A 12,429-nucleotide genomic window follows, 5' to 3' on the forward strand; every position below is an offset into this window, starting at 1 on the left:
AAAAGTGAACGAGTGAGACACGTGATACTGGGATGATGTTGTGGCGTTCACTGTGACGTTCGCTGCGCCAACTAGCGGTGGGGTATCTGAAGCTGGCTCATAACCCGAATTTTAGCTCACAACTCAAAGCAAAAAATCAGCCAAGAGACGGCTCGTATCTCGAAAAACTCATTAGTCGGGACACTCGTAAGTCAAGGCCCCACTGTATCTTAAAGGTCAGTAAATATTAGATAGATTTACTCTGAGACTGGTCAGGAAATAGCGTGAGCCTCCATTGTCTGGACTAAACAATCGGTGCATAGCTCTGGCCCTTGCCATGGGTTCAAGGTTCACCAGCGTTCCGGAATCCTTGTTTACACTTCTCTGATAGTGAAGACAATGGGTGGCTTCCTGCATAAAAAGAGAACTGGCTGAGAGGAAGATAAGGGACATGTTGGCTAGGAAGATTAGATTGATACTAAAATCCCCTTCCATTCCTCCAGAATAATACTGATAGCTGATTGTGCCCCTTCCTCAAGTTACCTCCCAGGGGCACATAGAGCATGGGGTAAAAAGAGTAGTAGGTGGGCTTGGAAGCCAGCTTGAACTGACAGCAACAGCTTCTCTCTGGCTAGGCTCATTGCCCATGGACAGTAGCTTCTGCAGCTAATTTTAAGATGGCCACTTGGCACACATTCATTTTTTGTTAAATTACTTTTAACATTCATTATCTCTTCCACCTTTAATTTTCTTTCACCAGCTGCTTTTTACAGATCCCTTTTAAAGCAAAATTAAATCAAATAACCAGACTCAAAATCACTGAGCTAAATTCCCACTTAATATGTGTGCTTTATGTAAGGTACTTCAGTGATGTCACACTGTAAGAGAATGTTTACATTCCCTTTGTAAAATGTATATTGTGTATTACCTATACCAGCAAATATTGTTCCATCTGTGATGTCCAAGATTACAAAACTATTCTACTCCTGAATATAAGGTCAGATAAAACTATCCAATATACTGTATACAAATTAGTTTTAGATGTTTTCAAAAATGAAATTAAAAAGAATTTTTATTGAGCTCATCCAACAACTCTTATAAAAAATAAAGAGGATGCATGTGAAGATAAGAAAATTATAGCTGATCAGACAATTAAATTTTCTATTTAATTTTTAACCAGAACATGTTAAACCAGGAAGTAAACAAAGGCAAATGGAAATATAAGGAGGCCAATGATAAATGATTTTTATAATATACAGCAACAATAACTATAATGCACTTAATAAAGTTTCTCCAAAACAAAATATGCATACCTAATACTTTCCAGATTGATGTTGTGTATGAAGAAGTATACACTAATAGATGTTGTATACATTGTTTTCTGGAAAAGCAGTGAACCTCTTTTTTTTTTTTTTAATATGAAGTTTGGCAATTCCAAAAATTCAAGAGGAGGGAAGATTCCCAAGCTCATTTTATGAGACCAGCATTGTACTAATTCCAAAAACAGTTAATGACACTACAAAGAAAGGAAATCATAATGCAGTGTCCCTGATAAGCACAGATGAAGAAATCAGCAACAAAATTTTTGAAAACCAAATTCAGCAATGTATTAAAGAGATTAGGAGGGATAAAAAAAATGGCTGCAGTCAGAGAAGCTTTTGTCCGCTTGTTCCCAACACTGGACTGGACTTGTGGCTAATATACAGAACATTCCACTTGAAAAAAAAAACAGCTTAAAAAAGCTGATAGGAAATACTACGATCCTGGAGCTTGGAAAGAGGGCAGAAGACGCAGAGTGGGTGAGCCAACACAGGCAGCTGCATATCTTGCCTGGAAAGCTGGAGGGAATGTGTGGCAGTGCGGTTCCTGCCCCCTGGGAGCAAGGGGTCTCAGCTGCATGCAGGGATCTCCAAAAAAAAGCAACAGAGAAAGGAAGGGGAGCCCTCATAGAATCAGACATTGGGGGAACTCAGTCCACTGGGGGAACTCAGACCACCGTATCCTAGGCAAAAAGCAATGCTGGGTTACAATACCAGCCTGAGAAGCTCACCTGGATTAGTGTCTGCAGGAGGGGCTGCTCAGCAGAACTCCAGACTGGCAGAGGGGTCTGAGCAGACCACCCAACTTTGAATGTGATGGGTCAATTATTCTCTGAAAGAACTTTCCCAGAGAGCAGGACGTGGGTCAGTTAGAGTGTCCTGGGAAAGAGGCATGATCCTCCCAACCTTGAGGAAGTGGAGCCACCCATTCCTCCACCTTTGGAACAGCACTGGGCTGGAAATCTGTACCTGAGCAGCTGAGCCTGGCAGCATGGGGGACTCAGACATCTGGCTGGGTGGGAAGCTGAGCAGAAGCCCTGACCAGTGAGAATGGGCAGTGCTGAAAGATTAGAGAGCCAAGCTGGGAGGGATTTCTGTTGTTGCTTTATTTTTTTGTGTGTATTTTGTTTAAATCCCTGACTGCTAGAGATGGCATCAAGGGGGTGTCAGTGACCTAAAGGGAGTTGAGGCATTGGAAGCACCTGTCCACCCATACTACAAGCTATGGACACCACCCCCAATGCAAATCTGTTGAAACCATCCTCACCAGGACCAGATACCCCGCAGATCCCAGTTCTGTGGGGGAAGAGAAAGCAGCCCAGAACAAGTAAGTGCATGCAAGAGGCAAGCTTGAAGCAGAACCACTAGAATATTTAGGGGACCCACCCTGCAGGACTTCAGCCAGGCTTCCAACGGCCAGGCAGAGGCAGTGACTCACATTGATCTGTACCAGAGAACTGCTCAGGAAGCCCAGGAACCACAGACCAAGGGCCAGATACAGCAGCATCAAAGCAAAATCCAGTGTACTTCACAAAAGCAGACCCAAAGATTTTTAATTTTTAATTTATTTATTTTTGTGTTGATTTGTTTTCATTTGGTATAGATTTTCTTCCTCTTGTCTCTTTTTTGTCTCATATTCGCTAATTGCTATCTTTTATTTTAGTCTATTTTTTTCTTTCTCATTCTCTCTACTTTTTGGTAATACTTATTTTTTATTTTTTTAGATTACCTTTAAAATTATATTATATTTTATTTTATCTTTATTATTGAGATTATTACAGATGTCCCTCTTTTTTTCCACCCATTGCCCCCCTCCACCCAGTTCCTGCCCCGCTGCAGGCCTCTGCCACCCTATTGCCTGTGTCCATAGGTAATGCATATATGCATATAAGATCTTGGTTTAATCTCTTCCCACTCCCCACCCCCTTGCCTCTGAGAATCATCAATGTATTCCATGTCCATCCCTCTGATTCTATTTTATTCACCAGTTCATTCTGTTTCTTAGATTCCTTATTCATTTATTTTGATTTTTAGATTCAACTGTTGATAGGTATGTATTTGTTGCCATTTTGTTGTTCAAATTTTGATCTTTTTCTTTTTCTTCTTCTTCCTCTCTTTAAAGAATACCCTTCCTCTTGTTTGGGACTCTGTGCTTCCTGGACTTGTGAGTCTATGTCTTCCCCAAGTAGGGGAAGTTTTCTGTCATTATTTCCTCAAATAGGTTTTCAATATGTTGCTCTCGCTTCCCCTTCTGGCACTCCCATAATGCGAATGTTGGTATGCTTGAAGTTGTACCAGTGGCTCCTTACACTATCTTCATATTTTTGGATTCGTTTTTCTTTTTGCTCTTCTGGTTGGATGTTTTTTGCTTCCTCATATTTCAAATCCTTGATTTGATTCTCAGAATTCTCTAGCCTACTATTGAATCCCTGTATATTATTCTTTATTTCAGTCAGTGTATGCTTAATTTCTGACTGGTCCTTTTCTATTTTGGGGAGGTTTCTAGAAGATTCTTGAGTAACCTTATAACCATGGTTTTGAACTCTATATCTAGTACAGCGGGGCCATGACTTACGAGTTTAATTTGTTCCGTGACGGAGCTCATTAAGGAGCTCGTTAACTCAAATTACTCTGTCAACTCAAAGCAAAAAATCGGCCGAGAGATGGCTCATATCTCGGAAAAACTCGTTAGTTGGGACACTCGTAAGTCAAGGCCCCACTGTAGTTTGCTTTCTTCAATTTCTTTAATTTGTGACGTTTCTTAGTCTCCACATTTTGGCAGCTTCCCTGTGTATATTTCTATGTATTTGGCAGAGCTGCTATTCTCCTTGACTTGGTAGAGTGGTCTTGTGTAGTAGGTGTTCTATAGGGCCCAGTGGTTCAGCTGCCCAAGTCACCTTAGCTGGGCACTCTAGGTGAACCCCTTTGTGGGCTATGAGCACAGTCTTGTTGTAGTTTAGACTTGATTGTTGTTGGTGTTACTAGGAGGAATTGTCCTCCAGGCCAATTGGCTGCGAGGACCAGCTGTAACTACAGTGGGAGAGCTGCTGTGCAGGACACATACCTATGGAGCAGGACTTGCTTTCCTGGAGCTTTTGTGCTCACTGAGTCTTCCCTTTGAGTCTGTTACTTATGGATGTATAGAGTTGTACTCTGGTATGGTCTGACACTGACCACTGAGTACACTGGCTCTTGGACCTCCAGGGAGGTGCAAAGCCAACCACTTCCTGGGGCCACCCTGCAGGAGCTACAGAGAGATCTGAAGATTCCTCCCCTATGTATTGGGTTTGGGAGTGGCCAGATGAGGCCCAGCTGTGAAGCAAGGCAGGCTGGTGCTGGTGGCAAGTCTTGGGCCTTTTATTGATAGGATTGGGGCTCCCTGATCCAGTTGCAGCTTGATTGAGCGATTATAACCTGAGCAAGGACAGGCCATTCATATGCAAAAGCTGCTGCACACAGCTTGGGTGGGGTTGTAAATTGGATGAGGTGGGGTCTTAGGGACTCACCAGGGCAGAGCAACCAGAAATGGCTGCCAGTCAGCCCTGGACCGGGGAGGTCTCAGCATAGGAACAATGATCTCCGAGAGCACCTCCGTCTGGAGAAAACTGTCCCAGAGTTCCAGCCTGATGACAGACAATCCAATTCCTCTTCGTATGTGTCTGTGTCCCTCAGAGCCTCGTCCTGGTGCTGGAGCTAAGAGGAAGTGGGACCTTGTAAGTTCAGTGTGTGGTGCCAGCTTTATAAGAGAACAGCTAGGTCTCCAGAAGCCTGTGTGTCACTGAACCTCAATCTGCACTAGTTTTTACAGCCTGTAGTTCTTCCTGCCTGTAGGGACTTCTTTTCCCAGCTCGGCGACCCTAGGCTGGGGTTCTGGTGAGGGACTGGGACTGTTGCTCCTCCGGCAGCCTCCACAGAGACAATCTCCTTCCCATTTAACAAAGCCGCACACATGGGTGCCAGACCAGACTGTTCCACACCTCCAAACCTCCTACCAGTTTCAGTGTACTTTCTTCTTTATTTCTCTAAGTGTAGGACTTCTATTCATCCAGCTTTCCAGTGGTTCTGGATGATTGTTGTTCTTTCTGTATTTTATTTTTTCTTTATTGATTAAGGTATTACACATGTGTTCTTTCTGCCCTATTGCCCCCTTCCACCTCCCACTCGTGCCCTCACCCCCCTCCCGCCCCATTGTCTGTGTCCATTGGTTAGGCTTGCATGCATGCATACAAGTCCTTTGGTTGATCTCTTCCACTTACACCCACCTTCCCCTACCTTCCACTGAGGTTTGACGGTCTGATCGATGCTTCTCTGTCTCTGGATCTGCTTTTGTTAATCAGCTTATGTTGTTCATTATTTTCCATAAATGAGTGAGATCATGTGATATTTATCTGTCTCTGACTGGCTTATTTTGCTTAGCATAATGCTCTCCAGTTCCATCTATGCTGTTGCAAATGGTAAGAATTCCTTTCTTTTTACTGCAATGTAGTAATCCATTGAGTAGATGTACCACAGTTTTTAATCCACTCATCTGCTGATGAGCACTTGGGCTGTTTCCAAATCTTAGCTATGGTGAATTGTGCTGCTATGAACATAGGGGTGCATATACCCTTTCTGATTGGTGTTTCTAGTTTTTTTTCTGTATTTTTGTTCTAATTTGATGTGGTTGTGGGAAGTGTCCAGTACAGGCATGTACCTATGCCACCATATTCCCTTTCTCTGGTAATACTTAATTTCAATTCATTTTTTCCTCTTTTCCCAGTTTTATTTTCCTTTACCATATTGTATTTTATTTATTGTTATTACTTTTTTAAATTATTATTTTATTTGTTATTTTCTTTTTTAATTTTTTTATTGATTAAGTTATTACATATGTGTCCTTATCCACACGTTACCCCCTATCCCACCCACTCATGCCCTCACCCCCCCCGCCCCGTTGTCCATGTCCATTGGTTAGGCCTATATGCTTGCATATAAGTCCTTTGGTTGATCTCTCTCCCTAACCCCCACCCTCCCCTACTTTCCCTCCGAGGCCTGACAGTCTGATAGATGCCTCTCCATCTCTGGATCTCTCCTTGTTCATCAGTTTATGTTGTTCATTATATTCCACAAATGAGTGAGATCATGTGGCATTTATCCATCTCTGACTGGCTTATTTCACTTAGCATAATGCCCTCAAGTTCCATCCATGCTGTTGCAATTGGTAAGAAATCCTTCTTTTTTACTGCAGCAAAATATTCCATTGTGTAGATGTACCAAAGTTTTTTAATCCATTCATCTACTGATGGGCACTTAGGCTGTTTCAAAATCTTAGCGATGGTGAATTGTGCTGCTATGAACATAGGGGTGCATGTATCCTTTCTAATTGGTGTTTCTAGTTTCTTGGGGTATACTCCTAAAAGTGGGATCACTGGGTCAAATGGGAGTTCCATTTTTACTTTTTGAGGAAACTCCATACTGTTCTCCACAGTGGCTGCACCAGTCTGCATTCCCACCAGCAGTGCACAAGGGTTCCTTTTCCTCCACATCCTCGCCAGCACTTGTCGTTTGTTGATTTGTTGATGATAGCCATTCTGACAGGTGTGAGATGATACCGCATGGTTGTTTTGATTTGCATCTCTCAGATGATTAGTGACTTTGAGCATGTTTTCATGTCTTTTAGCCTTCTTTCTGTCTTCTTTTGAAAAGTTCCTATTTAGGTTCATTGCCCAATTTTTTTTTATATATATTTTATTGATTTTTTACAGAGAGGAAGGGAGAGAGATAGAGAGTTAGAAACATCGATGAGAGAGAAACATCGATCAGCCGCCTCCTGCACACCCCCCACTGGGGATGTGCCCGCAACCCAGGTACATGCCCTTGACCGGAATCAAACCCGGGACCCCTGAGTCCACAGGCCGACGCTCTATCCACTGAGCCAAACCGGTTTCGGCCATTGCGCAATTTTTGATTAGGGTGTTTATCTTCCTTTTGTTTAGTTGTATGAGTTCCCTGTAAATGTTGGAAATTAAACGCTTATCGGTGGTATCATTGGCAAATATGTTCTCCCATGTAGTGGGTCTTCTTGTTGTTTTGTTGATAGTTTCCTTTGCTGTGCAAAAGCTTTTTATTTTGATGTAGTCCCATTTGTTTATTTTCTCTTTAGTTTCCATTGCCCTAGGAGCATTATCAGAGAAGAAATTCCTTCGGCATATGTTTGCAATTTCGCTGCCTGTGGATTCCTCTAGTATTTTTATGGTTTCCCGTTTTACGTTTAAGTCTTTTATCCATTTTGAGTTTATTTTTGTGTATGGTGTGAGTTGGAGGTCTAGTTTCATCTTTTTGCATGTATCTTTCCAATTTTCCCAACACCATTTATTGAAGAGACTGTCTTGACTCCATTGTATGCTCTTGCCTCCTTTGTCGAATATTATTTGGGCATAGTGGTTTGGGTCGATTTCTGGTTTCTCTATTTTATTCCATTGATCTATATGTCTGTTCTTGTGCCAGTACCAAGCTGTTTTAAGAACAGTGGCTTTGTAATACAGTTTGATATCTGGTATTGAGATCCCACCTACTTTGTTCTTCTTTCTCAGGATTGCTGCAGCTATTCGGGGTCTTTTTTTTATTCCAGATGAATTTTTGGAACGTTCGTTCTAGATTTGTGAAATATGCCTTTGGTAATTTAATGGGGATTGCATTGAATCTATAGATTGCTTTGGGTAGTATGGACATTTTGATGATGTTGATTCTACCAATCCATGAACATAGTATGTTCTTCCATCTGTTTATGTCTTCCTCTATCTCTTTTTTTAGTGTCCTGTAGTTTTTTGCGTATAAGTCTTTTACCTCCTTAGTTAAGTTTATTCCTAGGTAGCTTAATTTTTTTGGTGCAATGGTAAATGGGATTGCTTTTTTAGTTTCACTTTCTGTAAGTTCACTATTGGTGTAAAGAAATGCCATGGATTTCTTAGCATTAATTTTGTATCCTGCTACATTGCCGAATTCATTTATTAAGTCTAATAATTTTTTGACGGAGTCTTTAGGGTTCTCTATGTACAGTATCATGTCATCTGCAAATAAGGACAGTTTTACTTCTTCTTTTCCAATCTGGATGCCTTTTATTTCTTCTTGTCTGATCGCAATGGCTAGTACTTCCAGTACTATGTTGAACAGGAGTGGTGAGAGGGGGCATCCCTGTCTTGTTCCTGTTTTTAGGGGGAATGGTTTTAGTTTTTGCCCATTGATTATGATGTTGGCTGTGGGTTTGTCATATATTCTTTTATTATGTTGAGGTATGATCCCTCAATTCCTATCTTGCTGAGAGTTTTTATCAAGAAAGGGTGTTGGATTTTGTCAAATGCTTTTCCAGCATCAATTGATATGACTATGTGGTTTTTTTCTCTCAATTTGTTTATGTGATGTATCACATTTATTGATTTGCGGATATTGTACCATCCTTGCATGCCTGGGATAAATCCTACTTGGTCATGGTGTATGATCTTTTTGATGTACTGCTGGATCTGATTTGCTAGGATTTTGTTGAGGATTTTGGCATCTATGTTCATGAGGGATATTGGCATATAATTCTCTTTCATTGTATTGTCTTTATCTGGTTTTGGTATTAGGGTGATGCTGGCTTCTTAGAATGAGCTGGGAAGTGTTCCTTCCTCTTGAATCTTTTGACATAGTCTGAGGAGGATAGGTTTTAGGTCTTCCTTGAATGTTTGGTAAAACTCCCCTGTGAAGCTGTCTTGTCCTGGGCTTTTGTTTGCTGGGAGCTTTTTAATGACTGCTTACATTTCTTCCATAGTTATTGGTCTATTGAGATTTTTAGATTTTTCCTGATTAAGTTTTGGAAGGTTATATTTATCTAGGAATATATTCATTTCCTCCAGGTTGTCTAGTGTGTTGGAGTAGAGTTGTTCATAGTATTTTCTAACAATCCTTTGTATTTCTATGGGGTCTGTTGTTATTTCTCCTCTTTCATTTCTGATTTTGTTTATTTGGGTCCTCTCTCTTTGTTTCTTGGTGAGACTGGCTAGAGGTGTATCAATCTTTTTTATCCTTTCAAAGAACCAGCTCTTGGTTTTGTTTATCTTTTGTATTGTTTTTTTGGTCTCTATGTCGTTTATCTCTGCTCTGATCTTTTTTATTTCCTTCCTTCTGCTTACACTGGGCTTTTTTTGTTGCTCTCTTTCTAACTCTTCGAGTTGTAGAGTTAGGTCATTTATTCTCATTGTTTCCTTTTTCTTGCAGTAGGCTTGTAGAGCTACAAACTTCCCTCTCAAGACTGCTTTCATTGTGTCCCATAGGTTTGGGATTGTTGTGTTTTCATTGTCGTTTGTTGCCATGATGTTTTTTATTTCTTCTTTGATCTCTCTGGTAACCCAGTCGTTGTTTAATAGCATGCTATTTAGTCTGAATGTGTTTGATTTTTTTGTACGGTTTTTGTTGTAGTTGATTTCCAGTTTTATGCCTTTGTGGTCTGAGAAGATGCTTGATATGATTTCAGTTTTCTTGAATTTGAGGAGACTTTATCTGTGACCCAGTATATGGTCTATCTTTGAAGATGACAAATGTGTACTTGAGGAGAATGTATATTCTGTGGCTTTGGGGTGAAATGTTCTGAAGAGGTCATTTAATTCCATCTGATCTATTGAGTCATTTAGGATTGATGTTTCTTTGCTGAGTTTTTGTTTAGAGGATTTGTCCATTGGTGATAATGGAGTGTTAAGGTCCCCTACTATGATTGTATTGCTGTCAATCTCTCCCGTGATCTCCTCCAGGAGATTTCTTACGTATTTGGGTGCTCCTATATGGGTGCATATATATTTACCAGAGTTATTTTTTCTTGTTGGACTGCTCCCTTTAGTATTATGAAGTGGCCTTCTTTATCTCTTTTTATGTCCTTCACTTTGAGATTTAATTTGTCAGATATAAGTATTGCTACCCCGGCTTTTTTTTCCACTTCCATTGGCTTGAAAAACCTTTTTCCATCCCTTCACCATCAGTCTGTGTGTTTCTTTTTTTCTGAGTTGGGTTTCCTGTAGACAGCAGATATATGGGTCATGTTTTCTTATCAGGGTTATATCCTCTTGTTGTATTGATCCCTTTAGTATTATGAAATAACCTTCCTTATCTCTTGTTATGGCCTTCACTTTGAGGTCTATTTTGTCAGATATAAGTATTGCTACCCCAGCTTTTTTTTCATTTCCATTTGCCTGAAAGATATTTTTCCATCCCTTCACTTTTTGTTCTGAGGTGGGTTTCTTGTGGACAGCATATATTTGTGTCATGTTTTTTATCCATTCAGCCACTCATTGTCTTTTGATTGGAGCATTAATCCATTTACTTTTAAAGTTATTATTGAAAAGTACTTGTTTGTAGCCATTTTATTTTTTGTGCCTGTGTTCTTTTGTTCTTTTTTACCTTTTTATTTCTACTTCCTCTTCTTCTTTTTTTTTTTTTCACCAGTCCCTTTAGCATTTCTTGCATTGCTGGTTTGGTAGTGATGAACTCCCTTAGGCTCTTTTGTCTGTGAAGCTCCTTATTTCCCTTTCAATTTTGAATGATAACCTTGCTTGATAGAGTATTCTTAGATTCAGTCCCTTGCTTTGCATCATTTTGTAAATTTCCTTCCATTCTTTTCTAACCTGATGTGTTTCTGTTGAGAAATCATTTGATAATCTAAGGGATATCCCTTGTATGTAAGTTTCTGTCTCTCTCTTGCAGCCTTTAAGATTCTCTCTTTGTCCTGAACATTTGCCATCCTAATTATGATGTGTCTTGGTGTGGGTGTTTTTGGGTTCATCTTGTCTGGGACTCTCTGTGCTTGTGTGACTGTTCTTCCCCACATTAGGGAAGTTTTCAGACAATATTTCTTCAAATAGTTTTTCTAACCCTTGTTCCTCTTCCTGGCGTTCTGACATTTCTTTTATTCATATGTTATTTTTTTTCAGGTCATCCCATATCTTCGTTAGGCTCTCCTTCTCTCTTTTAATTTGTTTCTCCAATTGCAATTTAGTTTGGGTGTGTTTTGCTTCCCTGTCTTCTAATTCTCTAATTTGGTCCTCTGCTTCTCCTAGTCTACTGTTGAAACTTTCCAAGGTGTTTTTTATTGCAGCTATATCACTCTTCATTTCTTCTTGATTCTTACATAAGTTGTTGATTTTTTTCCTCCATCCAGTTTATGAACTGCAAGACCCTTATTCTGAATTCTTTTTCTGACATATTGTATGCCTCTGTTTAACTTAGCTGCTTTTCTGGCAATTTCTCCTTTTCTTTCCTTTGGTGATTTCTTTGTCTACCCATGTTTGATCTCACCAACATATATAGATGTTGGGTAGTTCAGGGGCTGCTCCTTGGGTGGCAGTGGCTCCTCGAGCTGTGGTTGCTCCTTGGTCGGTTGTGGTAGCAGCTGTTCCTCAGGTGGCCGCAGCTCCTCTGGTGGGTGCTGTTCGCAGCCGTGGTGGCTCCTCTGGCTGGTGGGGGTGGTTTCTCCCACAGCTGCTGTTCCTCAGACAGAGAGTGTGCTTATCACAAGGCTGCTGTTCCTTGGATGGGGGCAGGGTACACGTAGCTGCTATGCCTTGAACTAGGGCAAACTGCTCACATGGCTGCTGTTCCTTGGATGGGGGCTGGCTGCACGCTGCTGCTGTTCCTCTGATTGTGCAGGCTGCTTGTGAGGCTACTGCTTCTTGGACAGGGGCAGGTTGAATGCAGGGCTGCTGCTCCTTGGATGGGGGTGTGTTGCTTGTGCGGCTGTTGCTCTTCAGATGGGAGATGGGCCACTTGCGTGGCTGCTGTTCTTTGGACAAGTACAGGCTGTGTGTGGCTTTGTTCTTCTGACCGGTGCGGGCTGTGCAGGGCTACCGCTCCTCGGATGTGGGCAGTCTGCTCTTGTGGCTGCTACTCCTCGGACTGGGACGGGCTGCTGCTGCTCCTCGAAATGTGGCCGGGCTCCTCATGCCCAGGGGGGCTGAAGACTTGGTGACCATGGAACCACAGCTGAGGTAGCAGGTCCCTGTCAGGGGTCGTTGTAGAGTCCCAAGTGTTACCTGAGGGCACCCTGGGTGGAGGTGAGGCTGGGCTCTCAGTTATATCAGCTCTCCCCTTCAAAAAGGCAAGGCCTCTGAAGAAGAGCTGGCCTCCT

The 12,429-nt window shown here is 41.5% G+C and overlaps 1 pseudogene; it reads left to right on the forward strand.

Annotated features, from left to right (window-relative positions):
• The first annotated feature begins 542 nt into the window (after nt 1-542).
• Nucleotides 543-1,375, forward strand: LOC102437544 (annotated as a pseudogene).
• Nucleotides 1,376-12,429: the final 11,054 nt, after the last annotated feature.

Source organism: Myotis lucifugus, unplaced genomic scaffold, assembly GCF_000147115.1.
Source record: "Myotis lucifugus unplaced genomic scaffold, Myoluc2.0 scaffold_4, whole genome shotgun sequence".
Lineage (NCBI taxonomy): Eukaryota > Metazoa > Chordata > Mammalia > Chiroptera > Vespertilionidae > Myotis > Myotis lucifugus.